We start from the raw sequence: 26,318 nt of genomic DNA, 5'->3' as shown, positions 1-26,318 counted from the left end.
AACAAGCTTAACGCAAATTTGGAAAGAATTAATGAGCGAGAAACTGTGGTTGGTATCAAAGACCTAAATAACATTATCAAGGCGTCATCAGAAAAAAAACCCCCAAAGCACTCACTCTTAAAAAAAAATCCTTGGTTTAATCTTAGTTGTTATTGGGCCCAGAGAAAAGCATATAAATGCTTAAATAAATACCGAAAGTCAAACACAATACAGCATAAAAATGAATATATACAAGCTAAGAAAAAATTAAGAGAAGTTTGTCTATCGGCTAAGCATGCATATTATGACCGTTTGTCTATCAAAATTCAAAGGACAAACTGCACAAAGGAATGGTGGAATTTAGCAAAAAAGATTAATAACAAGGAACATAGAATTGGAAACGCTATAACACCAGAAATGTTCAGAGACTATTTCTGCGACCTTCTGAATCCTACTCAAATGTCTCAAGACATACAGTACGCGAAACCGCTAATTTTAGATGCATATCTAGATAGAGAAATCACAGTAACAGATATACAACATGTCTTAGGTAGAGTAAAACCTCATAAAGCTCCTGGTGACGACAGGATTCCATATGAGTTCTATGTGAACGCATCAGAGCAATTCCTTGTTGAAGTGGCGCGAGTTTTTACAAACTTCTATGACAACAGCATTATTGATGAGTCGCTGATAAGATCTATAATTTACCCAATTCATAAAAAAGGAAATATAAATGATCCTTGTAATTATAGAGCTATATCGTTTATGAACACAGCTGCAAAAATTCTGATGGGCATCCTGAATTATAGGCTCACGTCATGGGTTGAAGAAAACCAAATAATGGAAGAATATCAGGCAGGGTTCCGGAAAAATTACTGCACAGCGGACAATGTGTACAACATAGTTGCAATAGTAAGTTTAAAATTAGCGGAAAAGAAGAAAGTCTATGCATTTTTTGTTGACTTCCGAGCAGCTTTCGACAAGGTCTGCAGAAAATCATTGATATACAAGCTTTATCTTAACCGAGTCTCATCCAAATTTATAAATATGATAGAAGCCATTTACCAAAACACAAAATGCACAATATGGAACGGAGAAGAACTCTCACAGGATTTCGAAACAGTGTCTGGTGTTAAACAAGGCTGCCTTCTTTCGCCACTTCTCTTTGCTTTATACCTAAATGACCTGCATGAACATCTAGAAGGAGGTATTGATGTAGAAGGAAAAAACGTTCGTGTATTAATGTACGCGGACGATATTGTAATATTGTCGGGTGACATAAATTCCCTGCAAAACATGATCATCAACCTGGAAGAATACTGCAAACTATGGAATATGGAACTAAATATGTCCAAGTCAAAGATAATGGTTTTCAGAAATGGAGGGCGATTGTCAGACAGGGAAAAATGGTTCTACAAAGGACAAGAGATTGAGATTGTCTCCGAATATACATACCTTGGAGTTGTACTGACCCCAAGACTAAGCTTTAAGCGACATGTCAGTAGTCGAATTACACAAGCAAAAGCGGCGATAAATTCTACGTGGAAAAACTTCCTTCAAAAAAATAATATAAACCTTGAAATGAAATGGAAACTTTTTCAAGCAGTTTGTCGGTCAATTCAAGGATATGCAGCCCAAGTTTGGGGATTTGGATGCTTTGACGAAGTGGACAAGCTACAAAGATACTTCCTGAAGCGAATCCTGAAGTTACCAGAAAGCACCCCAAATTATGCAATAGACATTGAAACGAACGTGGAAAGCGGCCATATGTATACCTTACAATTGCATCTTAACTATATATATAGCACGATGTTTAAATACGATAGTAATCGTTTACCAAATTTTCTAACCAAATTAATATTATCAAAAAATATATTTTGGGCAAAGTCAATTAACGATCAATTGGTGGAAATGGAGGAAACTCCAATTACCAACGACACACCGGAACACACCTGGCTATCAACCTTTATGTGCCTTACTTTAAAACTGAAGAAAGCAAGTAAACTCAGTAATATTGAAAGGGCAAGAGAAAGTGACACTAGGATATACAAATATCTAGATTATACACGCTGCCTATCGTACATGAATGGCTGCTATACTCAATCGGAGATAACATGGATTTTAAAAGCGAGATGCGATTTGATTTATTTAAACGGCAGTACAAACGGAGCTACTGAAGAAAACGCACTATGCACACTCTGCAATCTCCGGGAGCTGGAAAACCTAAATCACTTTCTTGGAAACTGTCCTATTCTGAGAGAAATCAGAGATCGAGTGTTTGGAAAACCATTCCTAACGCATACCGAAATTATTGAAATACTTGATGGAAACCAAATAGATGACTGGCCAAAACTTATCTCATACCTGAAGTCTGCGACTCAATATCGTAAACTTATAATAAATGAATATCGATAATATTATGAATTATGTAATGTTACTAGCACCGGCTCACGACAACATTGTCACAGCCGTAAAATCTTTTTTCAGACTAATATTCACAAAATTTAGAAATGTAAAATAATGTAAATTGTATTAAGCTCTCGAATTTATCTGAATAAAGATACCTTACTACTACTACTTACTACTACAGTACCTCTTTTTAGGCAATCGAAGAATAATGAATATGGACGGAGGAAGAGGTGCAGCTATATCATGTTATAGTCCGATTCGGGGCTAAAGAAGCAAAATCGGGAGATCGGTTTATATGGGAGCTGTGTCAAGGTATAGATCGATTCAGACCACATTGCACACGTAGGTGGAAGGCCATGGGAGAAGCCGTTGTACAAAATCTGTGCCAAATGCGCTCTCTAGAGGCTCAAGAACTCAAGATCCCAGACCGGTTTATATGGTAGCTATATCAGGGTATGAAGCGATTTGGACCGTACTTTGCATAAATGTTGGAAGTGATACCAAAACACCATGTGTAAAATAACAGCCAAATCGGATAGGAATTGCGACTTCTAAAAGCTCAAGAAGTCAAGACTCAAGATCAGTTTATATGGCAGCTATATCAGGTTATGGACCGGTTTGGACCATACTTCGCACAATTGTTGGAAGTTATGCCAGGTTATGGACCGATTTGAACCATACTTAGCACAGTTGTTCGAAGTGATATCAAAACACTATGTCAAATCGGACGAGAATTGCGCCCTTTAGAGGCCCAAGAAGTCAAGACCCAAGATCGGTTTATATAGCAGCTATATCAAACCATGGACTGATTTGGCCCATTTACAATCCCAACCGACCTACGCAATTTGTGCACAATTTCAAGCGGCTAGCTCCACTCCTTCAAAAGTTTGCGTGCTTTCGACAGACAGACGGACGGACTGACGGACGGACATGGCTAGTTCGACTTAAAAATGTCACGACAATCAAGAATATATATTCTTTAAGGGTTCTTAGATGCATATTTCGAGGTGCTACAAACAGAATGACGAAATTAGTATACGCCCATCCTATGGTGGAGGGTATACAAAGATGTTAGCTTGGCCGGGCCGAATCTTGGGAACCCACCACTATGGATTCTGCTGAAAATTTATACAAAATAAATCGGTTTATATGGTAGCTATATCAGATTATATACCACTTTAGACCGTGCTTGGCACAGTTGTTGAAAGTCATTACAAAACACTACATGCGAAAATTCAGCCAAATCGGACAATAATTGCGGCCTGTAAGGGTTTAAGAAGTCAAATCCTGAGATCGGTTTATGTGGGAGTTATATAAGGTTATAGACCGATTGAGACCGTACTTGGCACAGTTGTTAGAAGTCATAACAGAACACCATATGCAAAATTTCAGCCAAATCGGACAAAAATTGCGGATTGTAAGGGCAAGGGCAAGAAGTCATATAGACCGATCTGCTGATTTAGGGTCTAAAGGACTTAATAGCTGTATTTATAACCCGATTTAGTTGAAATTTAAAATAGTGAGTTGGTAAAGCTTCCCGACATTAGACAATAATATGGATTAGATCGAACTTTGTTTGGATATAGCTGCCATAAAGACCGATCTGCCGATTAAGGGTCTGAAGTCCATAAAAGTTGTATTTATTACCCAAGTTTGTTGAAATTTGGAATTGTGAGTTGTTTTAAGCCTCTCGACATCCGACCTTAATATGGTTCAGACCAGACCATACAGATATAGCTGTCATATAGACCCATCTTCCAAAACAGGATCTTAGTCCCATAAAAAGCGGATCCATTAATAAGTATATAAGTTCTGATTCGATTTAGTTATGTCCGCCTGTCTGTCCACCTAAGCTTGTGTACAAACTACAAGTAGGAATTTTCATCCAATCGTCTTTAAACTTGGCATAATTATTTTCTTGGACCTACAACCCTTACCCTAATTATCAGAAACATCAGATCTCGGAGGTGGGTGATGAGATTTAAACGAAATTTTGTGTGCTCTTATATAGCACCCTAAAAATAAAAATTTGGTATCCAAATTTCGGATGAGGTGCCCCACCCTAAAACCTACCAAACATATACTTAGACCAATCACAACAATATGGGACTCAAATGAAAGGTAATTAAGATTAGAAAACTTATCTGATATTCAATTGTCGGACCAAGTGTTAGGGGGACCACCCCAATCCCCAAAACACCCCTAAATCGGATATATTTACCGACCATGGCAGTATGGGACTCAAATGAAAGGTGTTTGCGAGTAGAATACGAATCTATTGGGTTGCTCAAAAAGTAATTGCGGATTTTTTAAAAGAAAGTAAATGCATTTTTAATAAAATTTAGAATGAACTTTAATCAAATATACTTTTTTTTACACTTTTTTTCTAAAGCAAGCTAAAAGTAACAGCTGATAACTGACAGAAGAAAGAATGCAATTACAGAGTCACAAACCGTTGAAAAAATTTGTCAACGCCGACTATATGAAAAAAAATTCGGCAACCCAATAATATCCAAATGTGGGACCACGTTTCTGGGGGTCCACCCTTTCCCCAAAACACCCCCCAAATAGGACTTATTTACTGACCATGGGAATATGGGGCTTAAATAAAAGGTATTTGATTGTAGAATTCGAATCTGATATCCCAATATGGTCCAAGGGGGCCGCCTCTCCTCAAAAACATCCCCCAAAGGGGACAAATTTACGACCATAGCAATATGGGGCTCAAATGAAAGGTCTTTGGAAGTAAAGCACGAATCTCATATCAATATTTGGGAAAAGTGTCTATGAGGCCACCCCACCCACACAACACCGCCCAAATAGAAAGAGTATTTGCTGACTATTGCAATATGAACACGAATCCGATATATATTTTCAAGGCCCATCCTCCAAAACACCACCCAAGCCGGTCATGTTTGCCGGCTATTGTCTAGGGGACGTCCCACCAGATAACAAACCCCAATAGGACTCATTTGCTCACCAAGACAATTTGGGTCTTAAAGAGAGTGGAACTAAATATTTATAGTTTTTAGGGCCAATACCCCAAACCGGACATATTTGCTGACTTTTGCATTAAGGAGTTTAAATGAGATTAGAAAACGAACTTGATATCCAATTTTGAGGCCAATGGCAATATGGGGTTCAAATAAATCACATATAGATATATGAGAATAGAACACGTTGCTGATATATTTTCCGGGCTTAGTGTTTGGGGGACCACCCCAATCCCCAATACACCCCTAGATCGGGCATATTTACCGACCATGTCAATGTGGGGCTTGAATGAAAGGAATTGGGGGGTAGAGCAAGAATTGATACCCACTTTCGGGACCAATTTTCTGGGGGTGTACCCCTTTCCCAAAAACCCCACAAACAGCAATATTTTAGTGACCATCGCAATATGGAGCTCAAATAAACGTATGTGGGATTAGAATACGAATTTGATACCCAAATGTAGGACCATGTATTAGGGGCATCACTCCTTTCCCAAAAAACCCCCTAAAGGGTAGCAATTTTTCGACCATGGGAATATGTGGCTCAAATGAAAGGTATTTGAGATTAGAAAACGAATTTGATAACTATTTTTGGGCCGTGTGTTTGGGTGACGCCTCATCGTGCTAACTCCTCTAAGCCAATGGCAATATGGAGTTTAAATAAATGGTATATGAAAGAAGAGCACGATGCTGATATTTTATCAACAAACGAAAACACCCCTAAATCAGATATCGTGATATCGAAATAAAGTATTTTAGGGATGGAGTACACCTTACATCTAAATTTAAATTCGTAGACCAATAAAGATCATATGGTATTCAGATAAAGGCATTTATATTGTTGAACTGTTATTCAAGCGATATACTATTTGCATAGCATGCTATTTCACTGAAAGCTCTTTGTCCAAATTAAATATTCCAAGGAAAATTTTGTGCCATATAAAGTAAATGAAGGCGCAGCGGAGCGGGCATGGCTAGTTCCAAATAAAAACAAATCAATTATTTTGTTATTGTCGTATATGTTTATACTCTCCACCATAGTGTGAGGGTATACTAATCTCGCCATTCTGTTTGTAGCGCTTCGAAATATGCGTCTAAGACCCCATAAAGTATATATTTTATTGATTGTCGTGACATTTTAGGCCGAACTAGCCATGTCCGTCCGTCCGTCTGTCTGTAGAAAGCAAGCTAACTCATAAAGGAGTAGAGCTAGCCGCTTGAAATTTTGCACAAATACTTCTTATTGGTGTAGGTCGGCTGGGATTGTAAATGGGCCAAATCAGTCCATGTTTTGATATAGCTGACATATAAACCGATCTGGGATCTTGACTTCTTGAGCCTCTAGAGGGCGCAATTCTTATCCGAATGGAATGGAATTTCGCACGACGTGTTTTGTTATGATACCCAACAACTATGCCAAGTATGGTTTAAATCGGTCCATAACCTGATATAGCTGTCATATAAACCGATCTTGGGTCTTGACTTCTTGAGCCTCTAGAGGGCACAATTCTTATCCGAATTGAATGAATTTTTGCACGAGGTATTTCGTTATCATATTCAACTACTGTGCCAAGTATGGTTGAAATCGGTCCATAACCTGATATAGCTGTCATGTAAACAGATCTGGGGATTTGACTTCTTGAGCTTCTAGAGGGCGCAATTCGTATCCAATTTGGCTGAAATTTTGCATGACGTATTTTATTTTTACTTTCAACAACTGTGTCAAATAAGGTTCAAATCGGTTCATAACCTGATATAGCTGCCATATAAACCGATCTGGGATCTTGACTTCTTGACCCCTAGAGGTCGCAATTCTTATCCGATTTGCCTGAAATTTTGTACGACGGATCCTCTCTTGATCATCAACATACGTGTTTATTATAGTCTGCATCAGTCTATAGCCCGATATAGCTCCCATATAAATCGATCTCTCTATTTTACTTTTTGAGCCCCCAAAGGGTGCAATTCTTATTCGAATTGGCTGACATTTTACACAGGTATGCAACATATAATTTAATTGCTATCCAAACCGGACCCTATCTTGACATCGCACTAATAGCAGAGCAAATCTCTTCTTATATCCTATTTTGCCTAAGAAGAGATGCCGGGAACAGAACTCGACAAATGCGACCCATGGTGGAGGGTATATAATATTCGGCCCGGCCGAACTTAGCATACATGCCCTAAATACATGGTCATACATTTGGATATCAAATTGGTATTCTACTCCAAAATACCTTTATTTGAGCCTCATATTGCGATGGTCAGTAAAAAATTGCTGTTTGTGGGGTATTTTGGGAAAGGGGTAGACCACAGAACATTGGTCCCGAAAGTGGGTATCAATTCTTGCACTACCGCCCAAAACCGTTCATTTAAGCCCCACGTTGACATGGTCTGTAAATATGCCCGGTTTAGGGGTGTTTTGGGGATTGAGGTGGTCCCCCAAACACTAAGCCCGGAAAATATATCAGCAACGTGCTCTATTCTCATATATCTATATATCATTTATTTGAACCCCATATTGCCATTGGCCTCAACATTGGGTGTCAAATTCGTTTTTATACCCTCCACCGTAGGATGGGGGGTATACTAATTTCGTCATTCTGTTTGTAACTACTCGAAATATTCGTCTGAGACCCCATAAAGTATATATGTTCTTGATCGTCGCGACATTTTATGTCGATCTAGCCATGTCCGTCCGTCTGTCCGTCTGTCTGTCGAAAGTACGCTAACTTCCGAAGGAGTAAAGCTAGCCGCTTAAAATGCACAAATACTTCTTATTAGTGTAGGTCGGTTGGTATTGTAAATGGGGCATATCGGCCCATGTTTTGATATAGCTGCCATATAAACCGATCTTGGGTCTTGACTTCTTGAGCCTCTAGAGTGCGCAATTCTTATCCGATTGGGATGGAATTTTGCACTACGTGTTTTGTTATTATATCCAACAATTGTGCCAAGTATGGTTCAAATCGGTTCATAACCTGATATAGCAGCCATATAAACCGATCTTGGGTCTTGACTTCATGAGCCTCTAGAGTGCGCAATTCTTACCCGATTGGAATGAAATTTCGCACGACGTGTTTTGTTATGATATCCAACAACTGTGCCAAGTATTGTTCAAATCGGTCCATAACCTGATATAGCTGCCATATAAACCGATCTTGGGTCTTGACTTCTTGAGCCTCTAGAGGGCGCAATTCTTATCCGCTTGGAATGAAATTTTGCACGACGTGTTTTGTTATGATATCCAACAACTGTGCCAAGTATTGTTCAAATCGGTCCATAACCTGATATAGCTGCCATATAAACCGATCTTGGATCTTGACTTCTTGAGCCTCTAGAGGGCGCAATTCTTATCCGCTTGGAATGAAATTTTGCACGACGTGTTTTGTTATGATATCCAACAACTGTGCCAAGTATTGTTCAAATCGGTCCATAACCTGATATAGCTGCCATATAAACCGATCTTGGATCTTGACTTCTTGAGCCTCTACAGTGCGGAATTCTTATCCGATTGGAATGAAATTTTGCATGACGTGTTTTATTATGATATCACATAACTGTGCCAAGTATGGTTTAAATCGGTCCATAACCTGATATAGCTGCCATATAAGTCGATCTTGGGTCTTGACTTCTTGAGCCTCTAGAGGGCGCAATTCTTATCCGCTTGGATTGAAATTTTGCACGACTTGTTTTGTTATGATATACAATAACTGTGCCAAGTATTGTTCAAATCGATCCATAACCTGATATAGCTGCCATATAAATCGATCTTAGGTCTTGACTTCTTGAGCCTCTAGAGTGCGCACTTCTTATCCGCTTGGATTGAAATTTTGCGCGACGTGTTTTGTTATGATGTACAATAACTGTGCAAAGTATTGTTCAAATCGGTCCATAACCTTACATAGCTGCCATATAAACCGATCTGTGATCTTGACTTCTTGAGCCTCTAGAGTGCGCAATTCTTATCCGATTGGAATGAAATTTTGCTCGACGTGTTTTGTTATGATATCGAACAACTGTGCCAAGTATTGTTCAAATCGGTTCATAAACCGATATAGCTGCCTATAAACCGATCTTGGGTCTTGACTTCTTGAGCCTCTAGAGTTCGCAATTCTTATCCGATTGAAATGCACGACGTGTTTTGTAATGATATCCAACAACTGTGCCAAGTATGGTTCTAATCGGTCCATAACCTGATATAGCTGCCATATAAACCGATCTTGGGTCTTGACTTCTTGAGCCTCTAGAGTGCGCAATTCTTATCCGATTGGAATGAAATTTTGCTCGACGTGTTTTGTTATAATATCCAACAACTGTGCCAAGTATTGTTCAAATCGGTCCATAAACTGATATAGCTGCCTATAAACCGATCTTGGATCTTGACTTCTTGAGCCTCTAGAGTGCGCAATTCTTATCCGATTGGAATGAAATTTTGCTCGACGTGTTTTGTTATAATATCCAACAACTGTGCCAAGTATTGTTCAAATCGGTCCATAAACTGATATAGCTGCCTATAAACCGATCTTGGGTCTTGACTTCTTGAGCCTCTAGAGTGCGCAATTCTTATCCGATTGAAATGCACGACGTGTTTTGTTATGATATCCAACAACTGTGCCAAGTATTGTTCAAATCGGTTTATAACCTGATATAGCTGCCATATAAACCGATCTTGAGTCTTGAATTCTTGAGCCTCTAGAGTGCGCAATTCTTATCCGATTTGGCTGAAATTTTGCACGCCGTGTTTTGTTATGATATCACATAACTGTGCCAAGTATGGTTTAAATCGGTTCATAATCTGATATAGCTGCCATATAAATCGATCTTGGGTCTTGACTTCTTGAGCCTCTAGAGTGCGCAATTCTTATCCGCTTGGATTGAAATTTTGCACGACGTGTTTTGTTATGATATACAATAACTGTGCCAAGTATTGTTCAAATCGATCCATAACCTGATATAGCTGCCATATAAACCGATCTTGGGTCTTGACTTCTTGAGCCTCTAGAGTGCGCAATTCTTATCCGATTGGAATGAAATTTTGCTCGACGTGTTTTGTTATAATATCCAACAACTGTGCCAAGTATTGTTCAAATCGGTCCATAAACTGATATAGCTGCCTATAAACCGATCTTGGGTCTTGACTTCTTGAGCCTCTAGAGTGCGCAATTCTTATCCGATTGAAATGCACGACGTGTTTTGTTATGATATCCAACAACTGCGCCAAGTATTGTTCAAATCGGCCCATAACCTGATATAGCTGTCATATAAACCGATCTTGGGTCTTGAATTTTTGAGCCTCTAGAGTGCGTAATTATTATCCGATGTGAATGCATTTTTGCACGAAGTGTTTTGTTATGATATCCCACAACTGTGCCAAGTGTGGTTCAAATCGGTTCATAACCTGATATAGCTGTCATATAAACAGATCTGGGGACTTGACTTCTTGAGTTTCGAGAGGGCGCAATTTCTATCCGATTTGGTTGAAAATTTTCATGAAGTATTTTATTCTTACTTTCAACAACTGTGTCAAATAAAGTTTAAATCGGTTCATAAGCTGATATAGCTGCCATATAAACCGATCTGGGATCTTTACTTCTTGAGCCTCTAGAGGTCGTAATTATTATCCGATTTGAAATTTTGTACGAAGGATTTCTCATGACCATCAACATACGTGTTTATTACGGTCTGAATCGGTCTATAGCCCGATACAGCTCCCATATAAATCCAGCTCTCTAATTTACTTCTTGAGCCCCCAAAGGGCGCAATTCTTATTCGAATTGGCTGAAATTTTATACCGGACCATATCTTGATATCGCTCTAATAGCAGAGCAGCAAAATATCTAGGAAATTTGATCGAAATCAGTTCGGATTTGGATATAGCTTCCATATATATGGATTTTCTCTTGGCTCTCGATATGACTAGTGAATTTCATAGATTGGTATATATTAAGATATAGCTCCCATATATATGTATGGCCCGATATTGACTTCTTAAGTCTTTATAAGCGTATTTATTATCCGATCTTCTCAAAAACTTGCAATACTCTTTCTTCTGCAATAACTACAAAACGTGTTGGTTTTGGTCGAAATCGGTTAAGATTTGGGTACAGCTCCGATATGTATTTTCGTCCGCTTTTGACTAATTTAGCTATAATGTAGTCATTTGTTTACCAATTCAAACGCACAAAGAGTTCCCTTTTGACTCCTGTCATTGCTGTTGAATTTTAAGAAAATCAGTTCAGATTTAAACATAACTCCCATACATGTAATTTGTAATTTATTTATTTACACCCGCACAACAAGAATATAAAATTCTTATAATTAAAGTGCGGGTAATATCTCCAACATGTTTTCATTCGATTTAAAGTAATACTGCTATATTTTCTTAGCCGATCCTCACAAAATTTGACACAAGGGTTTCTCTTGCGACTCTTTTGATCACTAGTGAATTTCATTAAAATCTGTTCAGATTTAGATATAGGCCCAATGTGTTCGTATCTCCGGACTTTTACTTTCAGGGTCTTTACTAACGCATTAATCAACCTATTTTCCACAACGATTTCGTCTCTGACTCCTATAATACATGCGAATTTTGGTTAAAATTCTACACTTAAATTTAAGTTTCGAGAATTTAGCCTGCATACCCAATGTATGCAGGGTATCAAATGGTCGACTTCACCCGATTTTAGCCCGTTCTTACTCGTTCTACATACCTATCTTCTGTCAAACTAGCAACAATTAAACCAGCAACGAACAAGGATGATCGAGGGACCGGTTTATATAAGAGCTATATCAGGTTGTAGACCGATTTGGACTGTACTTAGCACAGTTATTGGAAGTTATAACAGAACACCACATCGGACAAAAATTGTGGCTTCCAGTGGCTCAAGAAATATATATATATATATATTTCAGGTTATAGATCGATTTGGACAGTATGTTTATATGAGAGTTATATCTAAATCTAAACCGATATGGCCTATATGCAATTTCTAATGACCTACATTAATATTAAGTATCTGTGCAAATTTTCAAGTGACTAGCTCTACGCCTCCGATCGCTATCATGATTTCGACAGACGGACGGTCGGGGTCTTAGGCGAATATTTCGAGATGTTGCAAACGGAATGACTAGATTAGTACACCCCCATCCTATGGTGGAGGGTATAAAAATGGGTTGGTATCTGGTATGAGTGCCCTATGGATTTATACTTTTCCCTCAAAAAAACTTCACTTCAGACCCATATTGTTCCAGAATTTCTTATATTTTTGTATTATACCTTTAAATAAATAAGTGATATCTCACTCACTTCATATCCCGTAGTCCCATACACGAATCCTATTTTCTCATTCCCCCTTAATGTAAAACCCATACAAAAAGAGAAAACATCATTTAAAATATTTAGAGCACTACTTTGTCTCTACTATTTTTCGTATACACTCAGCAGTCCTTGTACCACCCGATGCATATATTAGAAGCAAATCAAGTATGCTACTCTCAGAGGGGAATATCATAATTTGTATACAATAACAAGGGGGTAAACAAGAATACTATAAGCGAAAGGCAGGCAAAAATAACAAGCAAGACTCCCATACAAATTTCCTAAATCAAGCACAAGATTATGTAAACTCAGCCCACAATGGATGGGGTAAAAATCTAAAATCAAAAGATTAACAAAGACAATCTGCCTTTTCGTCTGTCTGTCTGTCCGCCAACATTACAGTTAGCCACATTATTGACTCTAATAACAATGGTAATGCCATGAACAGCAACAACTTTAAGCTACTACCTATTTTTCAACAATAGCAACAATTGCCAGATATTTTGAAACTTGGCCTAGACCATGGTATGCGTTTTCAACAATTACTTGACAACTTTATACAATAGCCATTAATTTGGGTGTGGGTGGTTATGCGTGTGTATACACAAAACTGATTGGCTACCATTAACCCTTAGGCTCATAACCTCTGCTAAAAAGACTGTATGAGGGAGCGACCTGCCTCCTTTTCACCTTGCGCAAAATGTAGCTTCTGATTATTGCCTACCAACTGTGCTGTAAAGATTGTCAGGATGCTTAACGTTAAAGGACTAAGGTTTATAGATGCCTGCTATCGTAACTGATTATGTGGCATCTATTAGTTGTTAGCATCCCAATGAAGCAGTTTCTTTTTCTATTATAAATGGTATTGGATTTAGGCAATGACACTCAACAAGAAATGTAAAATGGCAATAGATACCCACCTCCTCGGGTATATATATAAACAAAATTTCGTTGAAATCCGGTAATATGTCTATATGGAATATGTACAAAGATATAGTCCGATGTAGCCAATCTACAAACAAAACATGCCTATGGGAACTCTCAACTTCTCATTATGAAATACTATAGTTGGCATACATTTTTATGAGAAAGAAATTGTTTTATTTTCCACATTATTATACCCATACCCTCGAAATATTCGTCTAAGACCACATAGAAGATCTCGACGTTCTGAGTCGATTTAGCCATGTCCGTCCACCAATCCGTCTGTCGAAACCATGATAGCGGTCTAACGCGTTTAGCTAACTGCTTGAAATTTTGCGCAGATACTTACTTTTGATGTAGGTTGTAGGGAATTGCAAATGGGCCATATCGGTTCAGATTTAGATAAAGCTCCCAAATAAACCGATCTCCCGATGTGAATTCTTGAGCCACTGTTATACTTTCAACAACTGTGCCAAGTACGGTTCAAATCGGTTTATAACCAGATATAGCTCCCATGTAAAGCCGATTTGACTTCTTAAGCCCTCACAAGTCGCTATTTTAGTCCCATTTGGCTAAAAGTGACTCATTATGTGGCCAAACGTACATTTCTACGACAGTGAATTCAGTAACGTAAACCATAGTAGTAAAAACACACGTCACCAGACCTACGTTTTGATCTTGAGCGTTTTGAACAAAGCGATATCGTTAGCGCTGTACAATCGATTCAGTCTAATGCCATTGGTACTGATGGTATTGACCCAAGATTTTTATACCCTCCACCATAAGATGGGGGTATACTAATTTCGTCATTCTGATTGTAACTACTCCAAATATTCGTCTGAGACCCTATAAAGATTATATATTCTTGATCGTCGCGACATTTTATGTCGATCTAGCCATGTCCGTCCGTCTGTCCGTCCGTCCGCCCGTCTGTCTGTCGAAAGCACGCTAACTTCCGAAGGAGTAAAGCTAGTCGCTTGAAATTTTGCACAAATACATCTTATTAGTGTAGGTCGGTTGGTATTGTAAATGGGCCATATCGGTCCATGTTTTGATATAGCTGCCATATAAACCGATCTTGGGTCTTGACTTCTTGAGCCTCTAGAGTGCGCAATTCTTATCCGATTAGGATGAAATTTTGCACGACGTGTTTTGTTATGATATCCAATAACTGTGCCAAGTATGGTTCAAATCGGTTCATAACCTTATATAGCTGTCATATAAACCGATCTTGGGTCTTGACTTCTTGAGCCTCTAGAGGGCGCAATTCTTATCCAGTTTGAATGGCACGTAGTATTTTGTTATGATATCCAACAACTGTGCAAAATATGGTTCAAATCGGTTCACAACCTGATATAGCTGTCATATAAACAGATCTGGGGACTTGATTTCTTGAGCTTCTAAAGGGCACAATTCCTATCCGATTTGGCTGAAATTTCGCAAGACGTTTTTTATTGTTACTTTCAACAACAATGTCAAATAAAGTACAAGTCGGTTCATAACCTGATTTAGCTGCCATATAAACCGATCTGGGATCTTGACTTCTTGAGCCTCTAGAGGTAGCAATTATTATCCGATTTGCCTAAAATTTTGTACGACGGATTCTCTCATGACCATTAACATACGTGTTTATTATGGTCTGAATCGGTATATAGCCCGATACAGCTCCCATATAAATCGATCTCTCTATTTTACTTCTTGAGCGCCCAAATGGCGCAATTCTTATTCGAATTGGCTGATATCTTACACAGGTCTCCAACATAAATATAATTTAATTGTAGTCCAAACCGGACCATATCTTAATATCGCTCTAATAGCAGAGCAAATCTATTCTTATATCCTTTTTTTTGCCTTAGAAGAGATGCCGGGAAAAGAACTCGACAAATGCGATCCATGGTGGAGGGTATATAAGATTCGGCCCGCCCGAACTTAGCACGCTTTTACTTGTTTAGGATAATTCTACCCTTTATTCTTCCGTATAAGTGCCATCTTTTTAACAATATTATTTTAAGGAGTTGCTATCCACAGTCTTGGAAACGGGCAAGGATATTCCCAATACCAAAGAATAACCAGTAATTTAGGCCAATAGCAATACTTCCATACGTCTCTAAGATATTTGAGACTCTAGTCAACCGGAAAATATCTGAATATATTGTGAATAATTCGCTGCTAACAGATTTTCAATCTGGTTTCCGGCCAAAGTACAGTTGCACTACTGCACTTTTGAAAGTAGTTGAAGATGTAAGGAGTGATATTGACAGCGATAAATTTACCTTTCTTGTTCTTTTAGATCATTCGAAAGCATTTGATTCCGTTGATCCCAATATACTTTGCCTTAAACTGAAACATTTATTTAAATTTTCTGAAAGAACAACGGATCTTATATATTCCTATCTTTCGAATAGAAGCCAATCGGTATGTGTTGATAGGCGGTATTCTAGTTACCTTCCAGTCTCAAGATGTGTTCCACTGGGGTCTGTATTGGGTCCACTCTTTTTTTCTTGATTGACTACTTGTGTTCTTACAAGCCGCAATTTTAGTCCGATAAGGCTGACATTTTGCTAGTAATGTTCTATTACCTTTTCCAATAACTGTGCTTAGTACGGTCCAAATCAGTTTAAAACCTGATATAACTCCCGTATGAAACGGTCTCTCGATCATTGTTGTTCGGTTCCAAGAAGCTTAAACTTTTGATGATTTGACTGAAGGTAGAATAAAACAAGTAAGAGCGTGCTAAGTTCGGCCGGGCCGAATCTTATATACCCTCCACCATGGATCGCATCTGTCGAGTTCTTTGTGCAGTATCTCTTTTTAGGCACACAAAGAATAATGAATATGGACGGAGGAGAAGGTAAAGCTATATCAAGTTATAGTCGGATTCGGGGAGAAGAAGCAAAATCGGGAGATCGGTTTATATGGGAGCTGAAGTTGAAGACCATGGGATAAACCGTTGTACAAAATCTGTGCCAAATTGGATGATAATTACGCTCTATAGAGGCTCAAGAACTCAAGATCCCAGATCGGTTTAAATGGCAGCTATATCGGTTAATGTACAGATTTGAACCATACTTCGCACAGTTGTTGGAAGAGATATCAAAGTACTATGTGCAAAACACTATCTGTTTGTATCTCCTCGAATATTTCGAGGAGTTTGATTTGATTTGGATTTGGATTTTTATTTGGATTTTTATTTGGATTTTTATTTGGATTTTTATTTGGATTTTTATTTGGATTTTGATTTAGATTTGGATTTGGATTTAGATTTAGATTTAGATTTAGATTTAGATTTAGATTTAGATTTAGATTTAGATTTAGATTTAGATTTAGATTTAGATTTAGATTTAGATTTAGATTTAGATTTAGATTTAGATTTAGATTTAGATTTAGATTTAGATTTAGATTTAGATTTAGATTTAGATTTAGATTTAGATTTAGATTTAGATTTAGATTTAGATTTAGATTTAGATTTAGATTTAGATTTAGATTTAGATTTAGATTTAGATTTAGATTTAGATTTAGATTTAGATTTGGATTTGTATTTGGATTTGGATTTGGATTTTGATTTGGATTTAGATTTGGATTTGGATTTGGATTTGATTTGATTATTCTTTGTTTGCCTAAAAAGAGATATTGCGTAAAGAACACGACAAATGCTATCCAGTGTGGAGAGTATATAAGATTCGGCATGGCCAAACTTAGCATGTTTCTACTTGTTTGGTTGTTTCATTTTATTTTCAAAAAATTTTTCCCGACACATTTTCTTGAGTGTCTTTTTGATAACGTGCCATAACAAAAAAACAGTTTTTAACAAAAAAAAAAAAAATAAAGAATTTTGTCTTAGATATCCCATCGGGAATTAAGGGTATTGAGGTTTTCGAAATCCTTACTTAATGTCTAACCAAAGGCAAATAACAAAGGTACAAACGACAGTATGTACCGAAAATCCATAATGTCGTTTGTACGTAAAGCTTATGAAGAATACGGGAAAAGGCAAAATTGTCTTCATACATGTATATGTGTGTTTAAATGAAAAATTCCTTCTTGGGCAGAACATCCATCGTCTATGAGAGGATATTAGGAAATAATTATGTGTTTTACTGAGAATATGTGTCAGAGTTGTCTGTTCAATAGATGTTTCTGGTTTGAGCCATTAATGTTTAACACCATCATAGAAAGGTTTGGGTCTACAGTAAGCAAAGAGTTTGATTAAAAAGTAGAGTTTAATATAAAGTATAACAAGTAAAAAGGCGTTAAGTTCGGCCGGGCCGAACTTTGGATACCCACCACCTCGGACATATATGTGAACCACCTTTCCTCAAAATCCGGTGCAAAATTCATACCTTATGCCCCATAGCAGCTATGTTCCGATTTGGACCAGATATATAATAAGTAAAAGTTATTGTTCAATTGTATATAACTAAATATTGGTAATTTTAGTAGTTATATCTAACAAGTAAAAGCGTGCTAAGTTCGGCCGGGCCGAATCTTATATACCCTCCACCATGGATCGCATTTGTCGAGTTCTTTTCCCGGCATCTCTTCTTAGGCAAAAAGGATATAAGAAAAGAGTTGCTCTGCTATTAAAACGATATCAAGATATGGTCCGGTTCGGACCACAATTAAATTATATGTTGGCGACCTGTGTAAAATTTCAGCCAATTCGTATAAGAATTGCGCCCATTGGGGCTCACGAAGTAAAATAGAGAGAACGATTAATATGGGATCTGTATCGGGCTATAGACCGATTCAGACCATAATAAACACGTTTGTTGATGGTCATGAGAGGATCCGTCGTACAAAATTTCAGGCATATCGGATAATAATTGCGACCTCTAGTGGTCAAGAAATCAAGATCCCAGATCGGTTTATATGGCAGCTATATCAGGTTATGAACCGATTTGAACCATACTTGGCACAGTTATTGCATATCATAACGAAATACTTCGTGCAAAAATTTATTCAAATCGGATAAGAATTGTGCCTTCTAGAGGCTCAAGAAGTCAAGACCCAAGATCGGTTTATATGACAGCTATATCAGGTTATGGACCGATTTGAACCATACTTGGCACAGTTGTTGGATATCATAACAAAACACGTCGTGCGAAATTCCATTCCAATCGGATAAGAATTGCGCCCTCTAGAGGCTCAAGAAGTCAAGACCCAAGATCGGTTTATATGGCAGCTATATCAGGTTATGGACCGATTTGAACCATACTTGGCACAGTTGTTGGATATAATAACGAAACACGTCGTGCCAAATGTCATTTCTATCGGATAATAATTGCGCACTCTAGAGGCGCAAGAAGTCAAGACCCAAGATAGGTTTATATGGCAGCTATATCAGGTTATGGACCGATTTGAACCATACTTAGCACAGTTGTTGGATATCATAACAAAACATGTCGTGCAAAATTTCATTTCAATCGGATAAGAATTGCGCACGCTAGAGGCTCAAGAAGTCAAGACCCAAGATCGATTTATATGGCAGCTATATCAGGTTATATACCGATTTGAACTATACTTGGAACAGTTGTTGCAAAATTTCATTTCAATCGGATAAGAATTGCGCACTCTAGAGGCTCAAGAAGTCAAGACCCAAGATCGGTTTATATGGCAGCTATATCAAAACATGGACCGATATGGCCCATTTACAATTCCAACCGACCTACACTAATAAGAAGTATTTGTGCAAAATTTCAAGCGGCTAGCTTTACTCCTTCGGAAGTTAGCGTGCTTTCGACAGACAGACGGACGGACGGACGGACGGACAGACGGACATGGCTAGATCGACATTAAATGTCGCGACGATCAAGAATATATATATATATATTTTATGGGGTCTCAGACGAATATTTCGAGTAGTTACAAACAGAATGACGAAATTAGTATACCCCCATCTTATGGTGGAGGGTATAAAAATAAACTGATCTGAACTATATACCACACGGATGTCGAAAAGCATAACATAAGTCAGCGTGTCAAATTTCAGTGCAATCGGATTAAAAATACGCCTTTTATGGGGCCAATACTTTAAATCGAGAGATCGGTTTATATGGCAGCTATATGCAAATCTTGATCGATCTAGACCAAATTGCAGAAATACGTGGAGGGGCTTAATTTAACTCATTGTCCCAAATTTCGGCAACATCGGACAATAAATGCGCTTTTATGGCCCCAAAATCTAAAACCGAGAGATTGGTCTATATGGCAGTTATATCCAAATTTGGACCGATCTGAGCCAAATTGACGGAGGATGTTGAAGGGCCAAATACAACTCACTGTCCCAAATTTCAGCAATATCGGATAATAAATATGGTTTTTATGGGCCTAAGACCCTAAATTGGAGAATCGGTCAATATGGGAGCTATATCCAAATCCGAATCGATCTTAGCCATATTGACGGAGGACGTCGAAGTGCCTAAGACAACTCACTGTCCCAAATTTCAGCAAAATCGGATAATAAATGTAGCTTTTATGGGTCTATGACCCTAAATCGGAGGATCGGTCTATATGGGAGCTATATCCAAATCCGAACCGATCTTAGCCATATTGACTGAGGATGTCGAAGGGCCTAAGGCAACTCACTCTCCCAAATTTCAGCAAAATCGGATAATAAATGTGGCTTTTATGGGCCTAAGACCCTAAATCGGAGGATCGGTCTATATGGCAGCTATATCAAAATCTAAACCGATCTGGGCCATATTAACGGAATATGTCGAAGGGCCTAACACAACTCACTGTCCCAAATTTCACCAAAATCGGATAGTAAATGTGGCCTTTATTGGCCTAAGACCTTAAATCGGTGGATCGGTCTATATGGGGGCTATATCAAGATTTAGTCCGATATATCCCATCTTCGAACTTAACCTGCTTATGGACAAAAAAAGTGCAAGTCTGTGCAAAATTTCAGCTCAATATCTTTATTTTTGAAGACTGTAGCGTGATTTCAACAGACAGACGGACGGACATGTCTAGATCGTCTTAGATTTTTACGCTGATCAAGAATATATATACTTTATAGGGTCGGAAATGGATATTTCGATGTGTTGCAAACGGAATGACAAAATGAATATACCCCCATACTTCTGTGGTGGGTATAAAAAAGGTCAAAAGTTTTTTTTAAACGAAAAAATATGTTGAGTGCTAAAAAGTTTAAGAGAGAATAAACCTTCTGGCTACATCTTTTTTAATTTTATTTATTTTTTTATGCTTTTTAATTTATTTTTGATTTTAATTTTGTTTTGTTTTAAATTTTTTTATAAATTCTATTTTGTTTTATACCCTCCACCATAAGATGGGGGGTATACTAATTTCGTCATTCTGTTTATAACTACTCGAAATATTCGTCTGAGACCCCATAAAGTATATATATTCTTGATCGTCGCGACATTTTATGTCGATCTAGCCATGTCCGTCCGTCTGTCCGTCTGTCCGTCCGTCCGTCCGTCCCTCCGTCCGTCCGTCCCTCCGTCCGTCCGTCCCACCGTCCGTTCGTCTGTATGTCGAAAGCACGCTAACTTCCGAAGGAGTAAAGCTAGCCGCTTGAAATTTTGCACAAATACTTCTTATAAGTGTAGGTCGGTTGGTATTGTAAATGGGCCATATCGGTCCATGTTTTGATATAGCTGCCATATAAACCGATCTTGGGTCTTGACTTCTTGAGCCTCTAGAGTGCGCAATTCTTATCCGATTTAAATGAAATTTTGCACGACGTGTTTTGTTATGATATCCAACAACTGTAACAAGTATGGTTTAAATCGGTCCATAACCTGATATAGCTGCCATATAAACCGATCTTGGGTCTTGACTTCTTGAGCCTCTAGAGTGCGCAATTCTTATCCGATTGGAACGAAATTTTGCACAACGTGTTTTGTTATGATATCCAACAACTATGCCGAGTATGGTTTAAATCGGTCCATAACCTGATATAGCTGCCATATAAACCGATCTTGGGTCTTGACTTCTTGAGCCTCTAGAGTGCGCAATTCTTATCCGATTTGAATAAAATTTTGCACGACGTGTTTTGTTATGATATCCAACAAATGTGACAAGTATGGCTCAAATCGGCCTATGTTTTGATATAGCTACCATATAAACCGATCTTGGGTCTTGACTTCTTGAGCCTCTAGAGTGCGCAATTCTTATCCGATTTAAATGAAATTTTGCACGACGTGTTTTGTTATGATATCCAACAAATGTGACAAGTATGGCTCAAATCGACCTATGTTTTGATATAGCTGCCATATAAACCGATCTTGGGTCTTGACTTCTTGAGCCTCTAGAGTGCGCAATTCTTATCCGATTTGCCTGAAATTATGTACTACGGATCCTCTCATGACCATCAACATACGTGTTTATTATGATCTGAATCGGTCTATAGCCCGATACAGCTCCCATATAAATCGATCTCTCTATTTTACTTCTTGAGCCCCCAGAGGGCGCAATTCTTATTCGAATTGGCTGACATTTTACACTGGTCTCCAACATTTAATAATATAATAATAGCAGAGCAAATCTTTTCTTATATCCTTTTTTCCCTAAGAAGAGATGCCGGGAGAAGAACTCGGCAAATGCGATCCATGGTGGAGGGTATGTAAGATTCGGCCCGGCCGAACTTAGCACGCTTTTACTTGTTTCCCATTAATTTATTTAGTTTTAATTTTATTAAAATGTTTTATAGATTTATTTGTTCATATTTCTTATTTCAAGTTGTTTTATTTTTAAAAATAAAATGTAGTTTAAAAGTTGAGTTATCTTCTGCTCCACGGTTTTATTGCACCTCAGTTAAGCCCTATTATTATTATTTTAGTTATTCCCGCAACTCTCTCTACCTCTCACTCTTTCTTACTAGACCATTGCATACACCCACTCTATTGTGTCTTAGTTGATGTTACATTCAAACTGTAGACACCTATTTACACTAGTTTTCTATAGACATAGTCAATCCCTTTTGATAGAAAAACAGTAGAGCGAATGCGCAGTGCTCGCCCTAATGTTTGCCATGGGCCCAGTTCAAAACTTAACATCACATTTAATACGTTTTGTTGTTGTTGCTGTAGTTTTTATGAAGCTAGAGCTCAACGTGTTGTGGTTCAATGTACTTTGATGAATAGAATATTTTCCGTTCCCCATCCCAAGCATGGTGGAGTTAAGGTCCTTTGCCTCTATTCCCCAAGCTCATTCGTTCGTCGCAAAATAATTGTGAGAATAATATTGAGGCTGAAGCAATGGTAGTCCAGGAGGAGGAGAGAACAACATATCAAAACAAAACTCGAAAAAAAGAACATAACATTTTGTGCCTTTACCTTTCATATTTGTTGGGAAATATTGTACGCTATAAAAGTTTTCACCTACTCTTGTATGATGTTCAATACAGTGGCAGTTTATGTTTTATAAGGATGGTGGGAGAGGTTGACTGTAACTTGGATTTGAGGCTTTATTCGGATGATGATTTGGATTTTATGATGGATGTGGGATTTATTTCATATTCTCAAATGGGCTTTTGGAGATTACCGAGAAAGATAGCATTCAAATAATTTTGTATAGGTAAATCTTTTTTGGGGTAGTAGGGTATAGGTGGACTGAAAAAAAAAATGAATATTTGATGTAATCAAAGTAGGTGTAGGTTTCTTCTTTGTCTTGAAATATATTTCGTAGAGGGAAAAATTATTTGGATTGGTATTAAGGGAAAGAGTAATCCAAACTGACGAACGTCAAAAAGGAACATGAATTGATTCTTTCCTTTACGACGTGGATATCTATCAAATCCAAATTTTTTGGAATATCATTTTCAAGGGAAGTTAAATGAGAATTGTAAAAAACTATTATTAAAACCTTTTTACAAATAAATTTTCCAAAATTGTTTTATACTCAAATGTGAAAAATGTATTCTGGGCAAAAGTCGGGCGATACCGACTGCATAATACACTACACCTACTTAGATATTGTAGTAGTTGTCGAGGAAAGCATTGTCAAAATTTTGGAATGGTTGGTCAAAAAATTCGCTTGCAGTAGCTCTAGAACCGAAAATCGGCAATAAACATATATGACAGCTGAACGATTTCTATGAAATTCACCAGTAATGTCGAGAGTCAAGTCGAAATCCTTCCTACTAAAGTTTGAGCAAATCGTTTAGCATTTTATTGCAATATTTCTCAAAATCCGACGGACATATGTATGGAAGCTATACCTAACTTTGAACCCACCAAACTTTATGGATATTGTGGAAGTCGTCGTGGAAAGTGTTGTACAAAATTTTGAGAAGATTGGTGAATAAATGCGCTTGCAGTAGCTCTACGAATGAAAATTCTCCCTAAAGGACTCGCACTGCGGCACGCCATTTGGACTCGGATGTAAAAAAACCGTTATCGTTCAGTTTAAAATTGAATCGGAAAGCTTTCATCGATGTGTGAGAAGTTCTCGGTTCCTGGGTAAGTTTTAACTGCACTCCCAAATACCTTTCTTTGGAGTCATAAATTATCGGATTGGTAAATATTACCGGTTTAGGGGGTATTTCGGGGGTGGGGTGGCGTCCAAGACACTGGGCACTTAATTATACCCTCCACCATAAGATGGGGGGTATACTAATTTCGTCATTCTGATTGTAACTACTCGAAATATTTGTCTGAGACCCCATAAAGTATATATATTCTTGATCGTCGTGAAATTTTATGTCGATCTAGCCATGTCCGTCCGTCTGTCCGTCCGTCCGTCCGTCCGTCCGTCTGTCTGTCGAAAGCACGCTAACTTCTGAAGGAGTAAAGCTAGCCGCTTGAAATTTTGCACAAATACTTCTTATTACTGTAGGTCGGTTGGTATTGTAAATGGGCCATATCGGTCCATGTTTTGATATAGCTGCCATATAAACCGATCTTGGGTCTTGACTTCTTGAGCCTCTAGAGTGCGCAATTCTTATCCGATTTAAATGAAATTTTGCACGACGTGTTTTGTTATGATATCCAACAACTATGCCGAGTATGGTTTAAATCGGTCCATAACCTGATATAGCTGCCATATAAACCGATCTTGGGTCTTGACTTCTTGAGCCTCTAGAGTGCGCAATTCTTATCCGATTGGAACGAAATTTTGCACAACGTGTTTTGTTATGATATCCAACAACTATGCCGAGTATGGTTTAAATCGGTCCATAACCTGATATAGCTGCCATATAAACCGATCTTGGGTCTTGACTTCTTGAGCCTCTAGAGTGCGCAATTCTTATCCGATTGGAATGAAATTTTGCACGACGTGTTTTGTTATGATATCCAACAAATGTGACAAGTATGGCTCAAATCGGCCTATGTCTTGGGTCTTGACTTCTTGAGCCTTTAGAGTGCGCAATTCTTATCCGATTGGAATGAAATTTTGCACGACGTGTTTTGTTATGATATCCAACAAATGTGACAAGTATGGCTCAAATCGGCCTATGTCTATGTCTGACGTGTTTTGTTATGATATCCAACAAATGTGACAAGTATGGCTCAAATCGACCTATGTTTTGATATAGCTGCCATATAAACCGATCTTGGGTCTTGACTTCTTGAGCCTCTAGAGTGCGCAATTCTTATCCGATTTGCCTGAAATTATGTACTACGGATCCTCTCATGACCATCAACATACGTGTTTATTATGATCTGAATCGGTCTATAGCCCGATACAGCTCCCATATAAATCGATCTCTCTATTTTACTTCTTGAGCCCCCAGAGGGCGCAATTCTTATTCGAATTGGCTGACATTTTACACTGGTCTCCAACATTTAATAATATAATAATAGCAGAGCAAATCTTTTCTTATATCCTTTTTTGCCTAAGAAGAGATGCCGGGAGAAGAACTCGGCAAATGCGATCCATGGTGGAGGGTATGTAAGATTCGGCCCGGCCGAACTTAGCACGCTTTTACTTGTTTAAATATACGCTTAGTGCTCTACTTTCAAATCCATTTTATATGAACCCCATAATGGAATGATCGGGAAATAAATTCTGTTTGAAGGTGGGGTGGAGCCCTGGGTCTTTGTCCCGAAAATGAGTATCAATTTCCCGAAAATCAATCAATTTAAACATCAAATAGTTTTTATATAATAGGGAGGTGTTTTCGGGTGGGGTAGTTCCCCAAACACATGGCACTTAAATTGGATATCGAAATCGTTTTCCTTTGAGCTCTATATTGTCGTAATAGGTCTATATACCCATTTGGCGGGTTTAGGACGGCCCCGAGTGACTATGACTGTGAGAGTGCAAAAAAAAATTTCGTACCAATCGCATTACCAATCTGCGCATTTGAAAATTATGGTAATGAGAAGTGCTTTTTAAGGGAGGGATGGCACCTCAGACGTTTCGACTCAAATATGGACATCAAATTCGTGCTGCACTCCTAAATCCATTTATGTTAGCCCCATATTGCCATGGTCGGTAAATATGAACTGTTTGGAGGTTGTTTTGGGGCTGGGGCGGCCACCGGCACTTTGCGCTGAAAAAAGATATCAAATTCTTGCTTTACTCCTAAATACCGTTGATTTGAGCTCGATATTGCCATAATCGGAAATGAAATTCAGTTTAGGGGGCGTACCCCCATACACTTGCGATTCAGACCATATTTGACACGTATGTTGAAGCTCGTCTCGAAAGAGAAACAAACAAAAATTGTGAAATTAAATTTCACAACAGGCGAAGAAAGGTGGATTTAATTACATTGA

Source organism: Stomoxys calcitrans, chromosome 1 (assembly GCF_963082655.1).
Source record: "Stomoxys calcitrans chromosome 1, idStoCalc2.1, whole genome shotgun sequence".
Classification (NCBI taxonomy): Eukaryota; Metazoa; Arthropoda; class Insecta; order Diptera; family Muscidae; genus Stomoxys; species Stomoxys calcitrans.
Note: the sequence above shows the minus strand (reverse complement) of the source record.